General features: G+C 54.9%; 1 protein-coding gene across 6 annotated transcripts in view; it reads left to right on the top strand.

The window, feature by feature from the left end:
* HPCAL1 (hippocalcin like 1) overlaps positions 1–15,514 on the top strand; it is a 124,887-nt gene that overhangs the window by 54,468 nt on the left and 54,905 nt on the right. The window contains exon 1 of one of the 6 annotated variants that reach the window (XM_054476315.2): positions 11,799–11,969. The exons of the other annotated variants lie outside the window; for them this stretch is intronic. The gene's annotated coding sequence lies outside the window, so the exon portion shown is untranslated. Of the gene's footprint in view, positions 1–11,798; positions 11,970–15,514 lie in introns of those variants that run through there. 6 annotated transcript variants of the gene reach the window in all.

Here is a 15,514-nt window from a genome sequence, read left to right as displayed (position 1 = left end):
AGTGAGACTGTGTCTAAAAAAAAAGATGGTGATGCTGTCCAGGCATGACGTAGGAGCCTTCTGTTCCTCCTGAGGGCCTGTGCTCTCCTTTCGAAGAACAGCCTCCTTTTAGTAAAGGTGAGGGTGGCTGAGGTGGGACATGAGAGGCGTGCAGTACCCACCAAGCCAGGCCAGCCACATGGCCAAGTTCTCAACCCCTGGCCCAGCCCAGGTTGTCATCTCTCTCAGGTTTTGCTCTTTCTCCCGCATGCTTTCCCCGTTCTTCTGCACTGTTATCTTTCCTCTTCATCTGAGGCCATGTCTTTACCTTATGTGGTGCTGATGCGGGCCCAGGAAGCTGTGGCAGGGGCCCGGGAACCACCCCAGGGAGATGCGGAGGGAGTGGACCCTGTGGGGCTCGGCCATGGCAGAATTCTGCTCCAATTGGCTTTAGATCATTGCCTGTGACAGCGTTTCCTCCAAGGAATGTGTTAGGAAGAGCAGAAATGCCTCCTGCATCTTTATTAGATCCCTCCAAATGGAAATCCAGCAGAAAGCTGATGTTCTTGTAAATATCACGACCTCCCTCCCCATGAGGTGTTTGTAGAACAGTTATTTACTCGCTTTGTTTTCCCCACCCGCAGTTTTCAGAAGAAAATCAAGAAAGCGTGTTTTTCCTCCCTACATAATCCCATCCCCGACTGTAACAACAACAAAACCGTCCTCCTGTTAGGAAGCAGCAGTGACTTCTTTAGGCAGGAAAAAAAAAAGTGTGCTATGCCAGAAAGCAGGAGCAGCTGGGAAGGGAGAGGGAGGGGGCCACGCCTGGCCTACCCCCAGGTCACCTTTTACCCGGGGATCCCCTGAGAAAAACAAGCTGTGACCTCGAGCCGGCACCAGCCCCAGGGCTGAAACCCCGGCCTCGTCTGCAGGGTTCCTTTCACGTGTCCAACACGGCCCCCTGCTGTATAGCAGCCCTTGGTGGAAGGCGCCTTTTTCCTGTACCTGGAGGAGTTGCTGGAAGAAGGAGAAGGCTCGGCACCGGCTTCTGGCTAAAATCGTGGCCGATGGCTGGATGATTCTGGCCCCACTTTAATAAACAGGATAGATGTGCGGTAATATCAGGTTGTCAGGCCCTATTTTGTGATAGAAAGGATGAGGAGGGAAACAAGCACAAATCAGTAGTGTCACAATCTCAACCGCTTCTTCCTTTTTTGTTAATAGAATTGGAGTCTCACTATGTTGTCCAGACTGGTCCTGAACTCCCAGCTGATACGGAAGTGGGGCAGAGGAGTGCTGGGAGGAGAAGGGCGGGTCGCTGGCGAGGGCTCCACCCCCGGGCCCATGCCCACAGCCCTAGGTGAGGACAGACACTCCTGCCTTTACACCCAAATGCTGCATTTCCCAAGACCCCCCTGGCCCACCACACGCCCATCCTGTGCCTATAAAAACCGCGAGACCCTAGCAGGCCCCACAGAAGCAGTTGGACATTGAGAGGAACACGTGGGTGGAAGAAGACACATGTGGCTGGACGTCGAGAGGACGTCAAGGGGAACACGCCCTGGGGAAGAGCACGCGACGGACGCCGGCACGCTGGCAGGCCACTGACCAGCAGAACGATGCGGAGTTTGGCCGGGGTGGTTGGAGAAGAGTCGGGAAAACCATCTCCCTTCTGGCTTCCCCATCTACTGAGAGCTTCTTCCGCTCAATAAAAACTTGCACTCATTCTCCGAGCCCACATGTGATCCGACTCTTCTGGTACACCAAGGCAGGAACCAGGGATACAGAAAGCCCTCTGTCCTTGTGATAAGGCAGGGGTCTAATAGAGCTGACTAACACAAGCCGCCTATGGATGGCAAACTAAAAGAGCACCCTGTAACGCACGCCCACCGGGGCTTCAGCTGTAAACATTCACCCCTAGACACTACCATGGGGTTGGAACCCCACAGCCTGCCCATCTGTATGCTCCCCTCGAGGTTTGAGCAGTGGGACACTGAAGAAGCAAGCCGTACCCCCATCACACACCCTGAGAGGGGGACAAGGGAACCTTTCCCATTTCACAGCCACAGTTTCCTGCTGTTTTCTGAAATTCCTGGTGGCCACTCCCTTGGTGTCCGTGGGTGTCTGGTGTGTGCCTATGTTTGCTGTGGGCTGGCCTGGCGAGGGTGAGGTGGGTGGCGGGGGGCTCTCTGGACCCTGCGGCTGGCAGGGGTTAGTGGCTCCGTGTCACCTGGTTCCTCTAACCTCTGTTTTCCCTTCTAGCCCCTGCAGGCAGGAGACTCCAATGCAGAGATTAAGAAGTTGAGATGTCTTTGTTCCCAGAGGAAAATCCCTGCAGGTCCCAGCCTCATGGCCTCTGTGACAGCAGCAGGATTAGAGGCAGAGTTGGCCCAGAGGAAACATTTCTCCCACTCTCTGTCCCTCGGGGACCCCACTTCCCAGGTGGCCTGGAGGATGAAGTTGGGGCTCTGGCCTCAATGAGGGCCTGGAACTCTTTAGAGCCCTGGGCCGGAGGGAAGGAAGGGTCGTCCCTGCATCAGGACCAAGCTCTGGTGGCCTTCCAGGCCCACTCGGTGGCTGGTGGTCTCACCTTCAAACGCAGGCAGACCACACTCCCTGAAGGGCAGTGGCAAGGCCAGGCCAGCACCTCTCCACTCTGAGGAAGGGGCCTTACCCAGATCCCCGCGTCCCCCACAGCAGTGGCGGTTTTATTGATGTATTGTGAAGGCACAGGGAGGGCCCTTTCCAGAGCAGGCTGCATCTCCCCTCAGCTTCCACACTCCGAACCTGCCTCCTGCCTCCTTCCACAGTGCCCGCCAGGTCCACAGCGCCCGCCAGTCCACAGCGCCCGCCAGGTCCACAGCGCCTGCCAGGTCCACAGCACCCACCAGGTTTGATGTGGGCTGAGCACACCGTCACTCACTCATTCCTTCATTCATTCTTCACTGTGTGGGGTGTTGGGCCCCAGCACGGGCTCCTGGCGCAGCGGGCATCAGACCCTGGGGAGAGCTTTGCTGGAGGAAGTGCAGTGCCAAGGACCCATGTCCTCACTCCCCCTGGGTAGAGCGTGTCGAGTGACTCTGCTGCAGTTTCCAGGGGCTGGCAAGGGAGGGGTGCACCACCAGGGAAGGGAATTCCAGGCAGCAGGCACCAGGAGCCTCATCCAAGAGAAAGAGAAGTTCCCTAGACTCCCAGGCAGGGTGAGCCGAAGGGCCTTGGAGAGTCCCTGAGGTCCCGTTTCATGGGAGACTTCTCTCACAAAGCGAATGAGCTCAAATATGGAAGATGGAGAAATGGAAAACAGAAACAGAACAGAACCTCCACCTGCTGGGTGGATGTTAACTGAATCTTTTTTTTTTTTTTTTTTTTTGAGATGGAAACTTGCTCTGTCACCCAGGCTGGAGTGCAGTGACGCGATCTCTGTTCACTGTAACCTCCGCCTTCCGGGTTTAAGCGATTCTCATGCCTCACCCTCCCCAGTAGCTGGGATTCCAGGCACCCGCCACCACACCTGGCAAAATTTTTGTATTTTTAGTAGAGACAGGATTTCACCATTCTGGCCAGGCTGGTCTGAAACTCCTGACCTCGGGTGATCCGCCCACCTGGGCCTCTCAAAGTGATGGCGTGAGCCACCATGCCACCCGGCCTTAACTGAATCTTATCACACATTCCTTTGGAAAACGAATCTCCTGTGACGGGAAACCAGCCATTTTCCTGGTGAGGCCCGGGCCCTGTAGCCATTCCAGCATAGTTAACCTGGGGCTCCCTTCTCCTCTCTTGTCTCTCCTCTCCCTCCTATCTGGGCTGCTTGCTCCGTCCTCCCCCGCTTTCTGTCTCTCTCCTCACCACATGCCTTTGGACGTTCTGAATGTGCTTTTGTTTGCCTGTCCAGCAGTATTCTCTCCACAGTCTCCTCCTGGGTGTCTGGCGTGTGCCTTGCGTGTGCTGCGGGCTGGGATCCGTGGGAATGACATAGCCGGACATGGTCCTGAGCCTGTTGGCCAGGGGACTCCTTTTCTGTCATACTAGATGAGACAGGGGAGACTGCCCCGGAAAGCCTGGCGTGTCTGGCCTCCCCAGTGCTGGACAGTGGCCCGTGTGGTTTTCCAGGCGAGTCTGTGAGCTCCTGGGTGGGTGGTCGGGCTTGTGGGGAGAGCCCAGGCAATGGTTGTAGAGGGGTGGGAGGGGATGGGTGGATCCCAGAGAGAGAGAGAGAGAGCAGGCTGGTTCCACTTTGGCCTCATCGTCTAATGAGGAGAGTGCACAGATAAGTCATGCTTTGTTTTGCTCTGTCTCTGGAATTTTAATCAGTTGCCCTAATTGCCTTCAAATTATTGGAAGGGAAAAATGCCGGTGGAGGGTCCTGACAGATCCCAGCTGTCTAGCTGAGGACTTATCTTCTCATTGTTCTTGTGAAACCGGTCAGATTTAGGGACTTGAGGTGGATGATTCATTAATTCTTTTAAACTGATTTCCTCAGCCATGTACATATGTGTGAAAGCCCTTCTTATGTTATCAGTATTACCCTAATACATTAGAGGGCTAGGATTTCTCATAAGGCAATCGTTATCTTTTGATAATCACATAAATAACGTTTCCATAGTTCTCGAAAGCTTTCCAGATGCTTTCATGTACGTTAGCTAACTTCTTAATTTTTTTTTTTTTTTGAGATAGGGTCTCACTCTTGTCAATCAGGCTGGAGTGCAGTGGCACGATCTCTGCTCACTGCAACCTCTGCCTCCCAGGTTCAAGCGATTTTCCTGCTTCAGTTTCCCGAGTAGCTGGGATTATAGGCGCCCGCCACCATGCCTGCCTAATTTTTGTATTTTTAATAGAGATGGTGTTTCATCATGTTGGCCTCAAACTCCTGACCTCAAGTGATCCACCTGCCTCAGCCTCCCAAAGTGTTGGGATTACAGGAGTGAGCTGCCATGCGTGGCTGACATTAGCTAATTTAATTCTTACAATAATCTTATGAATTGGGACTCTCATCTCTCTTTTAAAATGAGGAAACTGAGGCTCAGAGAGGTTAAATCATGTACCCAAGATCACATAGCTAGTAAGTGATGGGCAGGGCTGTGGAGCTGGTTCACTTGACTCTGCTGCCATTGCATCCAGTTTGCTCTGCCAGCGAGTCTATTGAGCATTTGGAGCATTTGCTGTGTGCCAGCCTCATGGAGGCAAACGGCGCTTCGGAACCCAGGTGTCGAGAATGAGCTGTTGGCACTCAGTCCTGGAGTGGCAGCCTGGGGGGCGGGGGCAGGAGCGTGGGGGACAGCAGTCCAGGGAGGGCCACATGACAGCAAGCAGAGCCTCGAATGCCTGAGTCCTGGCTCCAGAGAGAGGCCAGCCTGAGCTCCTCCATGTCCTACTCCTGTGGATGGACCCCCCAGAATGCAGGGGGGCTGGGCTGAGCAAGAGGAGAAGAGGACAGGAAAGGAGCATGTCTGCTTTGTTCCTTCAGGAAAGGAAAGGTGAGCTGGGCGATGGGGAAGGCCTCCACGGTGTTCTATTGTAACATTCTGCCACTTGGCAGCCTCACCAGGGACATATCACCCCCAGGCTGCTTATCTGCAGATCGGGATCCCATTTCTGCTGCTTTGGGAGAGAAGGGAGGGTAGCCCTGAGGCCATCCCAAATGCGAGTCTGTACATAGAGGGGCTCTCCTGGCACCTTCCCCAGCCCAGACGCTGAGGAGGGCAGCCAGAAGCCCCTGCGTCAGGTAGGAGCGCTGAGTCATGGGATTGGGTTGAATGGTGGCCTGTGTTAGAGAGGATGAGTTTGGACCATTCCTGAGCAGAGGGGGACCTCAGAGGACAGTCGGACTGGGGAATCCCTGGTCCGGAGAGGGAAACTGGTTTTCCCAGAGTCACACAGCTAGGCGCCCCTTTGATGGTTCTCTCGGTGTCTCACGCCTGTAATCTCAGCACTTTGGGAGGCTAAGGTGGGAGGATTACTTGAGCCTAGGAGGTTGAGGCTGCAGTGAACCATGATCATACAACTGCATTCCAGCCTGGCCGACAGAGCAAGACCTTGTCTCAAAAAATAAATTAAAAAAATAAATAAAAAATAAAACCCATTCTCACTCTCACCCATACTGTATCTGATTTTTTTCCTGAGGTAGGCTTGAGACGGGAGGGTTGTTATTTTTTGTAAATGCATTAGAGGTCGGAGTGGTGGGAGAGTGATTCCCCTGCAGCCCTTCTGAGGCCACTGCCACACCATGGCAAGAAAAGTATTTCTGACTCCCAGAGCTCCACGGTGTGACAGGTTGGCAGGAGCTGCTGGGGTGCTGGGCAGAGGTTTACTGTCCAGCACCCCCATTTCTGCTGCTCTGATGACTTGGGTCAACTGAAGAACCTTGGGGCTTTCTTGGCTGTTTGTAGGAGCTTCCAGAAGGGACCTTTTGGGATGCCTCTGACACAGTCCTGCCTATACCCTCTACATGTGGCGTTTCAGGTCTGGAGAGTCATGTGGTGTAGCTGTATTTCTGGGAAGTGTGTGACCCGAAGCCTCCTCCTGTCAGAACCACTGAGGAGCTCACCAGCTAAAGTGCAGATTCCTGGGTCATCCCAGACCTGCTGAAGCCAAATCTTTAGGGTGGGCCAGGAATCTGCATTTTAAACAAGCTCCAGAGGTGGCTCTGAGGCCAGCCATAGTTTGGGCACGGCAAGGCTGGGCAGCCAGGCTTGTTTTGGATCTCCAGTCCTCGTGTAGGCTGCGTGACCTTGGGTGAGTCATTTCCCATTTCTGAGCCTCGGTTCTCTGATCTGTTAAGTGGCAATCTTGCCCCTTGTTTTAGGCACTGTCGGGGTTGCCTGCCTTCTGGTAAGCGTTTAGTGCCCTGAGCCGACTCAGCTGGTGCTCAGGGAGGCCTGGTGATTCAGGGCGCTTGGCCGGGTGGTGGGGTGGGACACCTCAGAGGGAAGGGCACTGGTCCCAGCTTGGTGGGGCAGGCCACCTGGAGGAGGGGTGGACCTTGGGAGTGGGTTATATTAGGGCCTCCAGGCCTCAGTTTGGGAGGAGCTTGCAGTGACCTTGGAGATGGTAGTGACCTTGTCCTCCTGCCCTGCCTGGGTGCACAGGCTCCCAGCATGTGGGTGGCAAAGGTCCTGGAGAGCACCCAGAGGGGGATATCTGCCTGGGGTCGAGTGTGGGAGCTGGGCCCAGAGCCCCCACTTCTGCCTGGCAGCCGGGGTTCCCTCCGGGAAGCTGAGGTGTGTTTTCTTCAGCAGTAAGGACTGGCCAGAGCCCTGAGGACCGAGAGGTGAGGGTGATGCCCCCCCTACTCTTTCCCCCACCCTCCTGGGAATGACTGCCGATGGCAGGGAAGGGAGGGGCCCCAAGGCCAGTGACCTGGAATGCAACGGCCAGGGAGACAGAGGCTGGAGGCTGTGTGGGGCACGAGGAGGCCAATCAGGTACGTCCCGGGGGAAACTCCTCGCTGCTTCCCTCGGGATGGCTTCCATGGAACTTCCGTCCCCGGCCCTGACTGCCTCCTCTCCTAAGCGCCCGCCTCCTTTTTTTTTTTTATTTGGAGACAGTGTCTCACTCTGTCACCTAGGCTGGAGTGCGGTGGTGCGATCATGGCTCACTGTAGCCTCAACCTCCCCCGGCTCAGGTGATCCTCCCACCTCAGCCTTCCAAGTAGCTGGGACTACAGGTACATGCCCCCACACCAGACTAATTGTTGTATATTTTGTAGAGATGAGCTTTGCCATGTTGCCCAGGCTGGTCTTGAACTCCTGGGCTCAAACAGTCCTCCTGCCTCAGCCTCCCAGAGTGCTGGGTTTATAGGTGTGAGTCACTGCACCTGGCCATCCCTCCCCGCTTTTATGTCCTTTTCTCCCTCTCTGAGATAGGGGGACCAAGCCCTCCTCCCCAAGCCCTGTCCACTGTGGGGCCTTCTACAATGTGAGCTTGTACATCTCTGTGATGTCACCCAGGTGCCACCAGGTGTGCGTGTCCTGATGCCTCTGGCCACCAGCCTGAAAATCTCCCAGAGTTCCAGGTGCTTGGTGGAAGGGATTCATGCAACCCTATCCCCATCCCGACATGAGAGAGTGTCCACACTACCCGCCCTGAGTTCTGAACTTGGCCACCTCATGTGTGGAAGAAGAAATGGAGGCCGCCAGGGAGATCTAGGCCTCCGACCCTGACCTTGCTCCTCTTGGATGGTATTGGGTGGCATTCCAGGACAGCTGGGATCTTGGTCATCCAGTGGGTGCCCTCACTGTGTACCTGCCTCCAGGTGGTGGGGCAGTAATTGCAAGAGCCTGAGCCCCTCCTCTAGGGCATGTTCTTGGAAATAAATACACCTTGTGTCATGGAGATGGGCAGACGAGGTGCCAGCTGTTTGAACAGACAGCCTGGAGTCTGTGCAGGAGTTGGAGGTAGAGCGGGTCGAAGGCTTGCGGAGGGACAGGTGGGTCTCCCATGGATGGCTTTTCTTGGAGGCTGCAGCCGGGCGCCATTGTCTGTCTTCCCACCTGAATTTGGGTGGTTCCCCTTCAGCCCTGGATTATGATGTCCTGCCCAACCCCCAACCGCACACCTCCCTCCCCCTTAGCTGCTTCAAAGCCTAAGATGTGGCTACAGCTAACAGGTGCTTGGTGGTCCCTGTCCACCCTCCTTCAGGCTCCCTACACCCACCTGGGTGGGCCTTTCTGTGTTCACTTCAGGGATGAGGCTTGGAGAAGAGGGTGTGTGAGGGGGTGTGGGTGGCCCTCCGGACTGGACCCAGGCCTGCTGCGTTCTGGGTTGAGGTCCTCTTGCTGCCTTTCTGTGAGCGAGCCTCACCTGCTGGGTGCTGAACCCACACCGCATGTCCTCGGCCTCCCACTGAGATCAGCTATACGTGATATAGACCAGAGATGCACGCCTCATGAGGAGGCATTCACTCCCCCAGACACACTGAGTACTCCTTCCTCGAGCTCAGTGCAGGTCGTCCACGTTTTCCCAGCAGCACACCTCCCGCTGCGTTGTCAATATTTATTCGCGGTCGCCGCTGCCTCCCTCCAGGACCACCCATTCCTTGGGCCCTGTCTGGTGGTGGCCGGCCTTGGAGAGCCGGCCTCTCAGCACAGCACCAGGCACCAGGGCTCAAGGTCAGTGGGTGTGTGTTTGGGTGCCTTAAGGAACAAAGTTTCATAATTTGCTTTATTTTGTTTTATTATTATTAATTTTTTTTGAAACAATTCTCGCTCTGTCGCCCAGGCTGGAGTGCAGTGGTGCAATCTCGGCTCACTGCAACCTCTGCCTCCCGAGTTCAAGCGATTCTTGTGGCTCAGCCTCCTGAGTATCTGGGACTACAGGCACCTGCCACCACACCCAGCTAATTTTTGCATTTTTGGTAGACAGGGTTTCACCGTGTTGGCCATGCTGGTCTCGAACTCCTGACCTCAGGTGATCCACCTGCCTTGGCCTCCCAAAGTGCTGAGATTACAGGCGTGAGCCACCACGCCCGGCCCCTTAATTTGCTTTAAATAAAGATCTGGTTCTCCCAGATGAGGTTCACAGACAGCTGTTCCAAGAGCACATCTGTCTGGCATCAGGAGACTCACCCATACCAAGCTCACAGTGCTGGCCGTGATCCGACTCCCACCCCGCAGCTCGAGCTTGGTCTGGAGACCTTCTCTGGTGCTTGCCCAGGCTCCCCAGCCCCAGGCTTCCTGCACTGTGCGCTTCCACTCCCGTCTTCTCCACTAGGAGCTCTATGGTACGGGCTTTCTGCACCTTCACCTCTGGGCCTCCCACCACAGCACGGTGAAGGCACCAACTATTTCACTGCTAGATCCAAGGATGCTGGGGCCGGGGGCAGCTCTGAGTGTGTCTCATACACTGACCTTGTTTGAGGGGGCTGTGTAGGCCCAGGATTTTCCTGGGGTGGGGGACACCAGGTCCCTTGATGTGTTAGGACAAAGACATTGACTGGGCGAGGAGGCTGCCTGAGATCCCGCAGTCAGGCTGGCCCTGCCCTTGCTCGCCCAGCTGATCTGACACCCTCCAGATGGCCCAACAGAGACCGGGAGGAGCATCCGGTGGAGGACCTGGATGTGACCCCTGAGATATGTTGGGGAGTCCGAGGGAGATTGTTCTGTCTGGAGATTTCCCGTTGCTTTTCCAGTTTATTGTCATCTGCTTGGGACTTGAGGGTAACTTCGTCTCTCAAAATAGGCTGAGAGTTTTACAGTTAGATATTTAATATACAGATGACGGGTGGATGATAGTGTTGTTTTAAGGGGGAATTTTGTTGTTGTTGTTGTTGTTTTTTGAGACAGTCTTGCTCTGTCACCCAGGCTAGAGTGCAAGCTTTATCACAGCTCACTGCAACCTCAAACTCCCAGGCTCAGGTGATCCTCCCACCTCAGCATCCTGAATAGCTGGGACTACAAGTGTGTGCCACCACGCATGGCTAATTTTTTGTAGAGATGGGATGTTGCCATGTTGCCCAGACTGGTCTTAAACTCCTGGGCTCAACTAAAATTTTAATCTCCAATTCATACATTTCAGAAAGTATAATAATATGTAAAGCAAGATCATAATAGCAACAACAATCACTGTCATCCCACGGGTTGGTTTAGATGTAAATTTTATGCTTCCTCACAAAGATGTAAATTTTAGGCTTCCTAGCAAAAATTTGTCGAATGTGCCAGAAAAGCCCTTGTCCCATATCACAGTCCCATGACCCACACTCCCATGGAAAGCCTTAGAACTGATGTCAGCGTGAGCCCTGAGCTGGAGTGGAGGGTGACAGAGCTTCGGAGATGAGCAGCCTCTACTGCTGGGGCCACCCCCCCCGGCCCTGGATCCCCATGCAGTGTGGGGTATTCAGGATTCCTCATGTGACTCTTACCCTGCCTGCCCTGGGACTGTGTGCCTGTGTGCCTGTGTGCCTGTGTGCTTGCATGTGTGTACGTGCGTGTGTGCCCATATGCATGTGTAGGTGTGTGCATATGTGTGTATAGGTGTGTGCATGTGTGTATATACGTGTGTAGGTGTGTATGTGGGTACATGTGCATTGTAGATGTGTGTGCACATGGTGACATCAGTTCCAAGGCTTTCCGTGTGTGTCCATACACATGTGTAGGTGTGTGCCTGTGTGTGCATATGCACATACACATGTATAGGTGTGTGCATGTGTGCACATATGCATGTGTAGGTGTGTGTGTGCATTGTGTGTGGGTTTGTGCATGTGTGTGCATACGTGTGTGTAGGTGTGTGCATGTGTGCACATGCACATGTGGGTGTGTGCAGTGTGTGTAGGTTTGTGCATGTGTGCATACGTGTGTGTAGGTGTGTGCATGTGTGCACATGCACATGTGGGTGTGTGCAGTGTGTGTAGGTTTGTGCATGTGTGCATACGTGTGTGTAGGTGTGCATGTGTGTGCACATATGCACGTGTAGGTGTGTGTGCGGTATGTGTAGGTTTGTGCATGTGTGTGCATACGTGTGTGTAGGTGTGCATGTGTGTGCACATATGCACGTGTGGGTGTGTGTGGAGTGTGTGTAGGTTTGTGCATGTGTGTGCATACGTGTGTGTAAGTGTGCATGTGTGTGCCCATATGCACGTGTAGGTGTGTGTGTGCAGTGTGTGTAGGTTTGTGCGTGTGTGTGCATGTGTGTGTAGGTGTGTGTGCGTGTCAGCATATGTGTATCTTCATTCACTAGGCCAGAGCTCCTTGAGGGCAGGGTGGTTCCCACCTCTCTGTTCCCCCAGCTCCCAGCCCCGGCCTGGCTTTTAATCACAGAGTAAGTCAAGCTTGCTTTGGGAGCCTTCTGACTCCCGCAGACACACTGAGTACTCTTTCCTCGAGCTCAGTGCAGTTCGTCCACATTTTCCCAGCAGCACGCCTCCTGCAGCGTTGTCAATATTTATTTGCTGTCGCTGCTGCCTCCCTCCTGGACCGCCCATTCCCCAGGCCCTGTCTGGTGGTGGCCGCCCTCGGGGAGCTGGCCTCTCAGCACAGCACCGGGCACCGGGGCTCAAGGTCAGTGGGTGTGTTTGGGCTTGAACTGATGTGTGTGTTTACTGAGCTTTCTCCGCAGTCTGCTCCGGCAGCTCCAAAATGGCATTTCAGGAATTGAATTACCGACATTTCAGTACTTGCGGAATCCAGGAATAGATTATTTGATTGTATCTGTTGGAAGTCATTGCCGTAACTGGCTTCGTTTTCTTCACCAACATCTAAACCAAGTGGGGAGAGACAGCAGGGGAATGCTGTGGTGACTCGATTTTCCCAAAAGCACATCTCCCAAGCTGGCGGCAGCCGATGGCGTTGCCCCGTGACTGGGGGAAGCCTGAGGACTCACGGTCGCCTCAGGCCGGCCACCTTTGCGCTGGAACCTGCCCATCACATCAACGAGCCCTCTCAGGCTGAAAACCCTGTGCTGGGGTGGCTGCAGCAACACAAGGATTCCCCTCCAGCTCTGTGGTGTGGGGAGCAGAGGGCCACTGAATCCTGCTGTGTGAGTCACATGATGCCCGCGGCCTGATTTCTGGGCCCCCATCTTGCCTCTTAGAGTTTGTTGACCTCAGGGCTCACATATCCCTTGTAAGGGGCTGTGACGGCTTCCACAGCTGTCATGGCTAGTTAGGATTTTCCTCCAGCCCTTGAGGAATTCTCTCGGGATTTTTTTCTGGCCTTGCGCATCTGCAGAATCCATAGAGGCCCTACAGGAATGTCTGCCTCCGAGTCCATAGTACTTGCAGGCCTGGGAGGCTGGATCAAGGTGGATGTTGACACTTGGTGGGGCCGGAGCCCTGGCTTCCTGGCTGCCTCGTAGCTCAGGCCCGTTTGACAGCATTTGTGAGCACCTGTCCCAGGCAGGAGCAAGTTCAACAGCAGCAAGAGCTCCAGGCAGAGGGAGGTGGGCTCTGACAGGACTCAGGGGCAGCCTAAATGTAGCAGAGAACTGAGAGGGGATCCCTGAGGACTTCTTGGAGGAGGTGGTAGTTAAATTAAGCCAGCTAACTTTGTCCATTGGAAACTGTCACCAGGTCCTTATTAATCAAATAATAATGAATATGCTGTGTTCGGATCCGCTAGGAAAAGCTGAAATTGAGCTCAAAGGAGGCATAGAAGTTCAGCTTGTAATTTTGAAAAAGGAAAAGGTTCTGGCCTCATTAGGCTGCCCCCAGTGTGTCCTTGAGACCTCCTTACTCCTTGAAATGTGCTTCTTGACGTTTTGGAAAAAACAACTTTCTCCTTCTATACTTAGCCCTTATCTCAACGTGCAGGCGCCTACCTGGCCCACTTATCTCCAAGAAATGTGCTGGGTTAGGCCTCAGGAGTGGCAGGCACACAGATACTGTATTTGGCCTTGGCCTTCTGCCCAAGTGGAGTCTCCGCATTCCTTTGTATGGGCCCATTGGGCATGCCTGGCTAATCTGCGCACCGTCTTTCCAGTCTCCTTCCTGCATTTCTCTTTCCCTTCAGTAGTGGCTCCCTTCCCATTCCCCAAATCGCCTCTGCTTTTATCTTCTTCATCAGTCATGGGGCAGGTGGGACACCTGTGTATGTCGCGGGGGCACAGAGAAGTAGCCTGTGCTCACCCATGCCTGCCTGCAGGTGCATGCTCGGGACTTGGCAGTGGGGGAAGACTTTGGGGTTAGGATTTCCAGGCTGGCTTGACACTGGCCTGTCTTGTTCCAACCCATACAAGCCCTAAACCCTCATGTGCAGATCCTGCTGGCTCTCTGGGGAACACTTAGTTGGATGCAGGTGGGAAGAGGCTCCAAGGAGCAGAGGAGGGGCTGGCCAAGGGCCAGCCGCTTTGTCTGGTCCCCAGACCAGGGTCTAACGTGTGGGAACTGAGCAGCGACTGTGAGCTGGCCCTCAGGCAAGGCTGCCCCATGATGCCAGGGCACATAGGGCAGACTCCAGTTGATGGGGCCACTGCTGGCACTGGCCTTTTGCAGGGCACAGGAGCCTGCCAGGGGTGTGTTTTGGAGCTACCCATACAGGTGTACCAGCTGTTGGAAAATCCCAAAGATGTGGTGCCCTGCTCCTGGGGGTCTTGGGGGCTCCCAGGTAGCAACAGCATTCTGGGAGGACTTGGGCTTAAATTCCAACTTTTCCACCAGGTTTTGGCTGTCCTTCATCCCCGTGGGGCTCAGTTTCCTCATCTCCAAGCTAAGGGGGCCCATCTAAGGTTGTCACAGAATTGGACGTGTGATGGGGCAGCCCCACTTCACCTGTGAGATCCGAGGCAGAGCTGGCATCTCCGGGCTGCGGGTCCAGTGACCCAGCATGGAGCCAGCAAATAGAGGAGGCACCTCCAGGCTGCAGTGTCCAGTGACCCGGCATGGAGCAAACAGAGGAGGCCAGGGGGCAGGTGGGCCTGGAGCAGCAGAGGTGGAGCCCTGGGGCCAGGCAGGGCGGGTTTGGGGTGGCATGTGGTTTGTTGTGGCCCTGTCATTTGCAGTTTGGGTTAGTGAGTCTGGCTGGCCACCGGGGTTGGAGGGGAATGCCAGTGGGACTATACATTGTCTCCTTGGAGGTGACTCTGCCCCCAGAACTGAGTGGACAAGCCAGGCTTGTGTCCACACCTGCACCCTGTCTTTTACCCTTTTCTCGCTCTCCTCCAAGAAGAGCTTTTCCTAAATCATCCGCCCTGTTTACCTGGGCTTTGAGGCCCCAGGTGCAGGCCCAGGGGGTGGGGTGGGGAGGGTGGTCTTTGACTGGATAGCCCCACCTGGGAAGGAAGCCCCCCAGTGTGGCCCCGCCTTGGCTGTGACCTGGGGGTCCTGCAGAGCCCTGTGTCCTATTGCAGTGAGGGGTCAGTCAGTGGGAAGAGTGGACGATTTGGAGACACCATGTCTGTCTCCTCTACGCCAGTCAACACTGTTGCCTTTGTTCCCAGGGCAGCCTTCCCCTTGCCTTCCGTTCCAAACTCCTCCTCCTCCCTCTAAGATTCCCCATTCACCTCCTAGAGGAGGCCACCTGAGTGTCAGCCAGGCGCTGGACCTGGGCCTGCCGGGAAAGGTCCCTGGGCCTGGTGTGCTCCGGGAATCTCGCTGTCAGGGGTCAGCATGCCATGGAGGATAGGGAGGGGCGTGCGCCGTTGGGGAGGTCTGGCTTTGTCTGGGGGGTTTTCTGCTGCTCACTGGCTTCAGGTCAGGGCTTGGCTCTGTGCTGCAGCCTTAAGCCAGCGGGCCCAGCTGCCTCCTCCAGGCCCGCCAGCGCCTCAGATGTTTCTCTCCTTCTTAGAGGGTGTTTCACATCCTTTCTTTTGTTTGCCCTGATTATTTTTGCAGATGAAGGAATACACACAATGGTCATCTTTGTCTTATTTGAAAGCCAAACACGTTGCTTACACGTTGGGTGCACAGTGAATATGTATCAGTCCAGCCCTCTTCACCATCTGGTCTGGTTTAGTGTTGCTTTATTTCTGGTCATTCCTCGATCGGGGCTAAAGATCACAAAAATCGCATCTCCAAGTCCTGAGCCATGGTGAGGAAGCTGGGTGGTGCCCTGGGCTGTGTGGCTAAGGTGGGGGAGGAGGGTTGTCGGTGGGGGAAGCCCCATGGGGG

The sequence above is a fragment of the Pongo pygmaeus genome, chromosome 12, assembly GCF_028885625.2.
Source record: "Pongo pygmaeus isolate AG05252 chromosome 12, NHGRI_mPonPyg2-v2.0_pri, whole genome shotgun sequence".
In the NCBI taxonomy this organism is placed as follows: Eukaryota; Metazoa; Chordata; class Mammalia; order Primates; family Hominidae; genus Pongo; species Pongo pygmaeus.
Note: the sequence above shows the minus strand (reverse complement) of the source record. Positions and strands in the feature narration are given on the sequence as shown.